This window comes from Dermacentor silvarum, chromosome 11, assembly GCF_013339745.2.
Source record: "Dermacentor silvarum isolate Dsil-2018 chromosome 11, BIME_Dsil_1.4, whole genome shotgun sequence".
Taxonomy (NCBI): Eukaryota; Metazoa; Arthropoda; class Arachnida; order Ixodida; family Ixodidae; genus Dermacentor; species Dermacentor silvarum.
In genome coordinates this window covers 48,817,211-48,828,260 of record NC_051164.1, presented here as the reverse complement: position 1 = coordinate 48,828,260, position 11,050 = coordinate 48,817,211, and positions in this window count along the sequence as shown.

Here is an 11,050-nt window from a genome sequence, read left to right as displayed (position 1 = left end):
GGCTGTCACTTGCTCTCGCGCGCTTTTTTTTCTTGCTTGTTTTTTGCTCCCGCCGCCATCGCGGTGCCAGACCATTGCGAGCGGTGTATGGAGGCACCCCGCATCGCGTCTCTTTTGCGCTTTTAAGGCGTAGTGTTCGCGATGCCGTGTTGCTCGGGATTCGGGTGCAGAACACGCGAAACAGACGGCAAGCGACTCTTCCGGATTCCATAAGCGAAGCGAGACGCGGCGCAGAGGAAAGTCTGGCTTCAAAGAATCAGCCGGGCTGATTTCAACCCAACACAATGGTCCTGGCTGTGTGAGGTAAGTGAGCGATTCTTCAATGATCCCTAATCTCACATGCTGCCACTTGCTGTGTGAGGCTTCGTTAGTTTTTCTGCCTCCTAAGTGCCGCACTGTTCGCGCTGCATGTTCGCGCTGCATTTGCAACTTTCGTGGCCGGATTTCATCATGTCTTCAAACGCACGTGGTTTATGTTGACTCGGTTATACAATCCATGGCGTTGTGTTTGTGTGGCCTGAATGTATGCGAACGGCACGTTTTGAGTGTATCGCAGTATGTTACGAAGCGGTGACGGTACGTAGGGAAAAATGGGCACTTACCTGCGGAAAGACGAACTTATTAGGGCTATTTAGTTAGGGCGACTTTGCGCCTTCGGCAAAAACTTTACTCGGTGGTCGGCGAAGATCAATGTTCTTGTCGCTAAAGCTTTTCGCTATCGTCCTAGATGCTCGAGGACCGATAACTATCTCGAAAATGGCAGAAAGTGCTGCGCGTGAAAAGTGTGCTCAGTATGCTAGTCGTGTATCGCGTAGCAGAACAAGAGATAAGGACCTGTGCTGGCGGCGAGCTGAAAAAGGAAAACGGTATACAAGACTTCCCGGCGATATGTAGCAGAACAAGAGATAAGTACCTGTGCTGGCGGCGAGCTAAAAAAGGAAAACCGTATACAAGACTTCCCGGCGATATGTAGCAGAACAAGAGATAAGTACCTGTGCTGGCGGCGAGCTAAAAAAGGAAAACCGTATACAAGACTTCCCGGCGATATTAACTTGTGCCGGGAATGTTGTGTTACGCCTTATACTTGAAGGAGCGAGGTTTTACGGTGACCTTGTTTTCTGATTTCACGTTTGAGCAGGATAACTTCACGGATGATCAATTTGAGCCAGTGATTCTGCAGAGCTGTGGCTCTCTGGCTATCAGCTCTCTGCGATGTCGCATTAGCAGGTGCGAGGAGATTAAACACGAGAGTCATTGTTAGAGGCCCGCTGTGCACGTTAGCCGCTGGCCAACGAGGGACTGGAGCTACTGAAACGCGGAGATGACGGCGCTAGGTCAACCAACGCCGAGGTCGCGCGTGGCATGGCTCAGTTAAAGCCCGACTTAGAGGCTTTAGGCTCACTGTATCACCGCTAATAGTACAGCCATCTAAGCGTAACGGCATTTATGCGTCCTCTCGTTGTTTCGGCAGCCAGTCATAACGTAACGCGAAAAATTCCGATCAAAATACGAGTTCAAGAGCGCGAGCGACACGTAGCCACAGCGTTTCATTCGGAGAACGTCTGCTAGTTCAGCACCGCGTAGGGGGAGCCACGGTCGACAGAAGAGAGAGTGAACGCCGGCGCAGGTGGAGGAGAGAAGAGATGGCGCTACTTTTCCTCATTGAGGGGTTTTACGCTGCCGTGGAGGCGAGCGCCATCTGGATGGGGTTTTCGCAAGTAACATAGCCGAGCGCGCCGCTGTTGTTACGGTAGAAATGCTGGAAAAGGGGTTTGTGCTTCAGTTTTCTCGTAACAGAATTGTTTTCTCGTACATTCAAATTACAATCCGACGCTATCATGTCTGTAGGTTGTAGTTAAGTCGTACTTTACCATTTTTATGACGGATTTTACTTTGAGAAATTAAATTTTTGTTCACTAACGCCTTGCGCCGCGTGGAGGGCCTGTATGGTCGGGTTGGTTCGAGGTGAATCACTCCGCCACGGACGCCGATGTCTACACCGACGCCGACGCGGGATTTTCTTCGACACGGGGCCCTTAACGCTTTCACGTTAATCCGGCAACAGTGAAGAAACGGTTGCGGCCCGTTACGAGCGGCGACGCGTTTTCACGGTCGCTATCCACAGAGGAGCTTGCGTACAGAGCGTGGCGATACGAACGGAAGAGACGGAGGCGGCCGAAGAAGCGGCGATGTAGCCCTCGCGGTAGCCAGCACGGACGCCGACGTGATAATAAGCGACTCGCAGGCGGCGATCCGCAACTACGCTAGTGGCCGGATCTCCCGGGAAACGGCCCGCATTCTCCAAATTCACGACGGCAACATTTGCCGCAAAAGCGACAGTTTCCTCGTATGGACCCCCGCCCACACGGTACCCTCCGTTCGCGGGGCAACCAGACGGCCCGCGCCACGGCTCGAGGACTTGCATGCCGAGCCGCGGCGCCCGTCGGCAATCCCGATATGTCTCGCCCACCGCGAGAGCGATGCGGGAGTGGACGCGATGGGATCGCATGACCACTTTCAGATACATCACGCAACACTACATATTGAACGGATGCAAATACCCACCACCACACGCCAGAATAAGCGAGAAACAATTGGTTGCCTGCAGAGGCAACTGCAGACACACACGTATACGAACCCAGTTATCCTTCGCCTCTGCTGCCCAGACCTTTATTCATCTGACGAGAGTGCAAAGCGTGCGGAGCCAGAGCGCTGCTGCAACCACATCCTGTGGGAATGCACCGGTAGCGAGCAGCAGGAGTCGCCCGACGAACGGGGTAGACATGGCGGTCTCGAACTGCGGGGTGCGATGGGAGGCGGCGCCCCGCTCAGCCGCGACCTCGCCGAGCACGCAGAGGAAGCCGCCCGTGTCCAAGGACTCGAGGCCGTCACCTAGGCTGGGGTGCTTGTGGCCCGCGCCCCGCCCAAATCGCCGGACATTGGCAATAAAGTTTGCACTCACTCACTCGATCTCACATGTGAGTGGTCTTGTGCATTGGAATATATCCATTGCACAAGGACTGGCCTACTTCAACATGACTTTTGCCTCCTTAGGTGTGTTCCTGGCATTACCCTTTTTTGTGGGTATGCAAATACTTTTATAGACATCATGCGCTTGACTGCGAGAGAGGCTAACATATATCTCTCCTCTACGGATTGCTCTCTGAGAATTTTATCACAGGGAAATGAAATGGCTTTCTTTTTTCTTTTCTATATTTCGTGTCGAAACGTTTTCTAAAAAGAAAATCATTATTCATATTTTCTTTGCCAACTCCACCATATTCGCACTACTGCGGGTGTGTGCATGAATTATAGAACGCAGAAGTGTAAGCATTTCTATATGGCGTGTGCAACAGGCTATGGTGGGCAATGAATATCTGAAGCCACCGACCATCATCATCCACCAGCGGTAATATGTCTGAAAGCGTTCACGTACGTCTAATTAACTACAGATCTACAGATGCGCTTTGTCACTCTGACCATGTGGGAACCGAACAATATTATATGCTTTTAAGTGATATACAAAAGCTTAAATGTAATATTTCTTCTTCAACCACGGACTAAACGTCAACGTGAAACGAAAAAAAAAAATGAAAATCGCTTGGCGGTGTTGCACGCACGCACGTGCGGTAGCTCCTCGTTGGCACGCGGACACGATCGACACGTCGACGGTCGTTCCATTTCGTGTTCTCTGCGACCTGCGTCCTGGTCAGTCTCCCGAGAAGGGCTACGGTCGAAGACGGACGTCTACAGAACGCAACGAGCAAGATTGTACTCGAACGCCGCAAGAAAAGGATTCTAGCCGTCGCTACCGTCGCCATGACTGCCAGCTATGGAAACGCCGACCGCCAGAGATCGGAGCGGATCGAACCGGCAGCCGGCTCCTACTGCCTCGACGACCTCTCTGGAGCAAAACAACCGGCGCGCGATGCCAGGCGAACGCAAGGTACGCCAGCGCCGACTTCCGAAGACGTCGCCGATACGGAAACCAACCGGGGCCGACATATGCGTCGTAGGCGCCATTCTGGCGTCCTCCGAGGCGTCCGTGGACGAAGACCGCCTGGAAGATCAGAGGAGCGGCAGCACAAGCCCCGCCGACCGACGTCGACGCTCCTTCCTGTTGTATCGTGCATGATACTCAAAGGAGACATTACTCAGTCCCTGACCGTTTATTCCATCTTCCTCTTCTCTTTTTCAGCCGGCTCTAAGCACGCGCCCTTTAATGGCGCTGCAGTCGGCAGCGATGCCTTGTATAACACTTCCACCGTCGAGGAACCGCCAAACGTGGATGCTTGCCGGAAGCAACCGTCCAGGACCTCCCCGAGCGACGCCGCCTGCCCACCGTCACCGGGATTCCGAAGCGTCGTTCGTGGTTCTACGCGTTCTACTACGCCGGCAGCTCCTCTGGCCCTGGTACAGCGACGGCCGAGAGCCGAGGCTCTGGCTGGTCCAGGGTCTCGACTGACGGCGACGCGGGAAGGCGAAAAGTCGGCGGCGTTGACTGCACCGCTTCCAGCAGCCGCACCGCAGAGGACCGCCGGCACGGGACGACCTCGGCCGCAGCGACGCCGGCCGCACAGTGCGGGCCGTGCGTCGGCTACCGCGGTCGGCCGCATAGGCGTCCCGTTTGCTCTCCACTTCCGGTCAAGCAGGACCACGTCGAGTTCCGGCGAGCCCCCGCAAACGCTCAAGTCGGGGAAGGCTGCCGGCAGCACATTGGGGATATTGTCGCCGTGAAGATCGAGAAAAAGGGCCCGCAGAGGCGAGCGAGGCTACAAGAAAAAGAAGAAAACGCTAGTTGTGACAGGCCTCAGTTTTTATTTTTAGCTAATGTGTATGAGAAACGCTTTATTTAAATATATTTGAAATGTCTGCGGTTGGAATTTGTGTTTTCTTTTTATCACACTGTGTTGCATTGCTGAAAAGATATGCTTCAGGGCCGTAGTTGCTCTTAAATATGGAAGCTTTCTCAGCCTAGCCCACAGTATCAGTCAGTATCTAACCAATCGGATATAATTGTGTATAGTACAATTGAATCTTGATATACCTAACAAAGATGAATGCTTGAGACGATGATTTGGCGACGGCCGGCCGAGTGGCTGTGGACAAGCCGTCACGGGAAGCTCTGCATCAATATGTTCGCACCATTACACCCTGTCGGTGATCAACCGCGATACCTATCCCCGGGGGCATCATGATTAGGTATCATTATTTTCCGTGATGGGAGTGTAAATGTTTTTTTCGCCAATATCGGCGTGTGCTCAGAAATTTTGGATATGGTAAAGGTATTTTTGTGTCTGATGCCACTTCGTAATACCGAGGTTCAACTATATACCGAGTATTCAAAATTAAGCTTTACGGAATTTTAAAATATCGCCTGTGGCAGGTAGCATAATTCTTATCGTTGAGCTGCGTTATTCAAAGAGGCGGATATTAGTAGCACGAGCAATCGAAACACATATTCAACTAATTAAGAAAAAATTACTAATGAACTTTTTAGTTGATTCCTTTACGACAAATATTGCAATATACGAATTGTAGCCGATGAGTTTGCAAGTTTGAGCTTTGCTTTGCTTTGGTTTGCTTTGCTTGGACAAGAAGCCGGTGGTTAAACGGGTGGGCAGGGGGAGAAAACTTGAGGAAATAGGTATTGGGAGGGAACAGTCAAAATTATCCATTGAAATAAACGGATGTTCGAGAGAGAGAGAGAGAAATACGCGTAAACTTTATTGTTAGACCATGCTTCTTGAGCCTAAAGGTGGGTGGCCTCCTCAGTCAGGTAGACATTTTTTTTTCTTACGGAGAAACGTGCTTTTTCAAAGAAGAGCAAGCTAGAATGTAATCAATTTTAATTTAATTGGAATTTTGTACATTAATGAATCATCAATCAGTAAATTCATGCACCGCTCATGCACCGCGTTCAGATGGTAAACCAGCGAAGCTGAAATGTGCGGCCCCGGTATGAGCCACACGTGATTTCTTTCTTTCTTTCTTTCTTTCTTTCTTTCTTTCTTTCTTTCTTTCCTTCCTTCCTTCCTTCCTTCCTTCCTTCCTTCCTTCCTTCCTTCTTTCTATATAACATTCCTTTATTTCTTGCCCTTGGCTCATCCCCGCATATATAATAAGGTTATGCGCCACACGTGAGTTTATTATCGTCAATATTGACGTAATTGACGAACATGTGATGTTATTGATGCCATGACCTATCAGTCATGCTAGTCATACCTTCGTATTCTTCCATGCCAATTTTGGCATATACCAAGTGAATGAGATGCGAGTTTTCGAAAGGTTTTCGATAGGTTTATTTCAGCCGCGGCCGAGTTTTCTAAAAAGAAACGTTTTCTAAAAAGAAATCATTATTCATATTTTCTTTGCCAACTCCACCATATTCACACCACTGCAGGTGTGCGCATGAATTATCGACACAGAAGTGTAAGCATTTCTATATGGCGTGTGCAACAGGCTATGGTGGGCAATGAATTTCTGAAGCCACCGACCATCATCATCCACCAGCGGTAATATGTCTGAAAGCGTTCACGTACGTCTAATTATAACTACTAATGCGCTTTAATTGTCACTCTGACCATTGGGAACCGAACAGTATTATATGCTTTTAAGTGATATACAAAAACTTAAATGTAACATTTCTTCTTCAACCACGGACTAAAGGTCACCGTGAAAAAAAAAAAAAAAAAACACGAAAATCTCTTGGCGGTTGTTGTGTCTGGCGGTCCCTCGGGACAAAGGAGGCCGGCGCCGACTCGGACGCGCCAACCTGGCGCCCTTTCTCGCGGCCGAGAATTGTCACCTGGGACTGAGGGATTAGCAGTTGGTCTCCGGGCTACCTCATGCGTGGCTAAACGGCAGCGTCGCCCCTTGGTGCGGTCCCGTGAATTACCAGCGCCGCCCGAACCACGACGACGCTACGCCGACTGCTGCCTTTCGAGACAGCCACCGCCCTACCTGGTTCCGCGAACTGACCACTATGGAGAGGCGAATCTTGAAAGGGGCCCGCGTCTGGCAATCCCGGGGGAACGACATCAACGTTCGGTTCCCAAGGTGTCAACCGCTGCCTGTGTTCGGGGGCGACCTAACAAGATTGGAGGCGGAGCCCGGCGGGAAACGACGACACATCACGTGCGGGATATGGCCACCTGATCCAAGATGCTGATTGGCTAAAAGAACTACAGTGTGTTCCCTCGTCGAGTGAAAGAGGGAAACGAAAGGGATAAAACAGGGGACTTGAGTGTTGTGAGGTGACGCTTGAGGTTTGACCATGTAGAGCACGCTTGACGATGTAGAGACGCTCGACCATGGAGAACGCTCGGAGATGTAAACGCTACTACATGCAATGATGTTAGCACGTAGACGGCTCCAATATCAAAATATCAAGGAGCCCATCTTGTAATATACCATGTACAGTGTATATAAAACAGTTTTCTAATCTCCCTGGATATCTCCTCCTCTTGGCACCTGGCACGGCACCATACATGGAACCTTCATGGACCCACGGAAATCGCCATTCGCAACAGTGGCTGGCAGCTTATGGGATCGGCCGGCGTTGGCTACATCGGTGTGGTGAGTGCTACGTGTTTGCTTCTCTTTTCGCCAGACTCATTAGCGCAGGTGACTTAGTCGGTAATGATGATTTGGTGTTGTTAGTGATTTCATTTCGCAGACCAAGAATATAGTGTCTCGTGGGCTAAGTTACTAAGGGGAAGAAACACAGGGTGCACTGTAAATACGGATAAGTTTGAAATCCAGGAACTCCTCAAAAGTTGTGAGCCGATGGGCGTTTTGGTTGTCCCTGCGGTAGGCAAAAGTCAACAATTGGAGCTTTTACAGAATGAGGAAGTGAGTTGGGAGAAGGCCGGAGAGGCCAGGAAAATTGTTTCGCAAGCGAAGAGAGGAAATTCTGCGATCTCCCGATGTGGTTGCGATAAGGACAGGCTTAGGGCATGAGTTTGCGCTTCATGTCGCCAGAACTCTCTAGTACAAGTAGCTAGTTGCTAGGAGAGTAACTGTGTGTTTTCTGGCGGGCACCATTTTGGGAAATTCACCTTCTTCAAATAGCGAATTTTAGGAAGGGTGAATTTTGAAGGCAAACGAGATCGCCATGGAGAAATTCAGAGTGCAGGACCTCCTTCTAATTTGCGAGGAGTTAGGCATTTCGGTCGACTCCGCCAAAACGAAAGAAGCGGTTCTCGACGTCATGAAGGTAGAAGAGGTGACGGTCGAGGAAGCTGACGAGGCTTGGGAGACAATTGAGGAAAGAAAGCAAAAGGCAGAGGAGTGCAGGAGGCGCGAGCTTGAAGCTGTAGAGAAGCGCGAGAATCGCGAGCGTGAAGAAGCAGAAAGGCGCAGGCACGATGCCGAAATTCGCGAGAGGCGCGAGCGAGAAGCAGCGCAACGGCACGCTCTTAGGATGAAAGTGCTCGAACGGGAAAATCAGATGCTCAGATGGCGGACAGCGCGACGCCAGCTCCACACTTTCGAGACAGATGAGGGTATTGTTAATTTCCTCGCCGGTTTTGAACGAGTGTGTGAGAAAGAGGGTGTCAGCCGGGACTCGTGGGCCGAGCGATTAGGAGCACTTCTCCCGTTTAGTGTCGGCGCGTGTTTTATGCATTGTTTGTCCGAGGAGAAAGCGCGCGACTACGACAGGGCTAAGAGGGCTTTGTTCAGGCGCTTTGGGGTAGCATGGCAGGACGACTTCGAAGGCCCAAAAGACAGTGAAAAAGCCGAGCCTGTCGAAGGTAACGGTAGCACTGAGATGACTAGTGCAGAAAGCTCTGGAAAAGGTGTGATGCAAGTGGCACACACAGAAAGCGAAGAGAGCGGCGGTTTTCTCGCACCAGAAACGGAAGGACCTTTAGGCCAATTGTGTACGGCGGCGGCAATTTCGGCCACCCTGCCAGACAAGGTCACGCATTGCTTCTCGAATCGGTCGGAGCAAATGCTGAGGGAACTGGGAAAATCCATCTCCAGCAAGGGAGCTTTCAGGGCAAAAGCACGTGAGGAGACTCAGAGACTGATAGGCTTATTCCCTATGGAGCAGCGGTCACAGGACCATGGAACGATTCCAGAGGCAGCTGTAAGCAGTGATGAGTTAGACGTGTTAGTAGCCGGAAGCGAGGTGAATGCGGTCACCGAAGAGGGCGATGGTTTTCCCGCCCTAGAACTCGTGGCCGATTGCGAAGGCCAAGATGGCAGTGACAGCGCTGAGAGGGCTGTGGTGCCCGTCGTTAACGGAAATAGTGACAAGCGCGAAGAAGCACTTGTTTCGCCGTTTAGCGAGGCTGTTTCGGAAGCAAAGGCCGACTTCGAAGGCCAGCGAGAAGTTTTGCATGCTATCGAAGGCAGTGATGGAGCTAGGCCAGCTGAAGATAGACTTGATGACGAGCTAACATGCTCAAAGATCAAATCGGGTTATGCTCTATTAGAACGGCAGTCGCACTGTGAAATCCAAAAGGGTAACGAAATTTCAAGTGCGTGCGCCGATGCCGCAGGCTCTGCGAAGCATGCCAAACGAAAAAGGCGTAAGCGCAGGACGAGAAAGGCGAACGCGGTGGAGGCGCTTAGAGTCAAACTTGCGAAGCGCCAAGGCGACATTAGTAGATGCGCTAAGGTCACGATCCAGCCAGAGACGGCGAAAAAGCAACGGAGGGTAAACCCCATGCTTAGGCGTTTCCTAAGATCGGGGATCGGCATGACACACGTCGCGAAACGGAGAGTTTCCCGAAGACTCAGGTGTAGTGACCGTCGCCTGACCGCAACGCGTAAAGTGCACTGTAGACCACGACCGAGCCGGTCGTGCTGTAGACAGAGGGATGGTAACTGTCGCCTAACCGCCTCGCGTACAGCGCATTGTAAGCAGAGGGACAAAGGGAAGCGTCCTGTAGGCTGTTACAATGGCCGATCACTCGCGGGGGAAAAGAAAAGGGTCTGCCTAGCAGATAATGGGACAGTGCGCGCACGGGTCTGTCAATGCCTCCCCCTCCCAGTACTTGGAAGCGGCTGTTCGAAAGTCGCAGCTACAAGGTGTGTCAGGCAAATTAGTGGGTTTTGCCTTATTCGCGACGACACCTTGCGAAATCCCCGGAACGCGCGACCCCCTCGAGTGCGTTTGAAAGTAAGGGGTGCGTTTGGGGCCCGAGAATACGTAAACAAGGAAGAAGGGTAGCATTTTCTTCTTCTTTTGTATTCATTTTGTGGGAGATGGGTGTTGAATGTTTGACAGGCGTAAAGAATGTCGCAGTTTTGTTATGTTGTTAACCTCTTCGGCTCAGGTTAGACCAACTATTTAAAGGGGAGTGTGTACGCAGCGACAGGTAAAGAATTGAAATGCAAAGTGTCAGTTGCATATAGTTTTGCATGTCACGCGCAAGTTGCGCAAGTTACTGTTTGCGCGAGTTTGTAGTAAGTCGTAAATAGTTTGCCCATCTGTTTATTTGGCAATTGCGGAATTAGATAAGGAATATGTAGCTCTCTTGTGCTAAGTGTTACGGAATGTGAATTAGTGAAGGCCAGTTCTCCCTTCGCCTTCCTGATCTGTGGAAGCTCTAATTCATAATTACTTAGCTTTATTACATAACCCCAGTTGGCGTCTATTTGCGAAGACACATCATCGGAAGTTTTTTGGTACTTGTCCGGATCAACGCGCACCTTGTGTTTCAGGGTTTTCTTGAGATAGGGGCAGTCAGATTTTTGGAATTGATAAAGTCTGGCGATGAGAGGGGCTTGCAGTGGCGCTTGCAGCATTGTGTGTGGCTGACAAAGGTCGCTCTTTGGAGCTTGGAGCTTGTCATTTCTGCAGCCCAGTCTGAGCCCACCTATGAAGAGGCCTTTGGCGGGAAGATCATCATTCCTGGAAGCAGCGGCCCCATGGCTTTGAGCGAAGCAGGCATCAAACCGGCCGAGCTGCATAGAACAACTCGACCTCCCGATGCATCATCTGGCGGCGGGGGTGGTGTTGTGTCTGGCGGTCCCTCGGGACAAAGGAGGCCGGCGCCGACTCGGACGCGCCAACCTGGCGCCCTTTCTCGCGGCC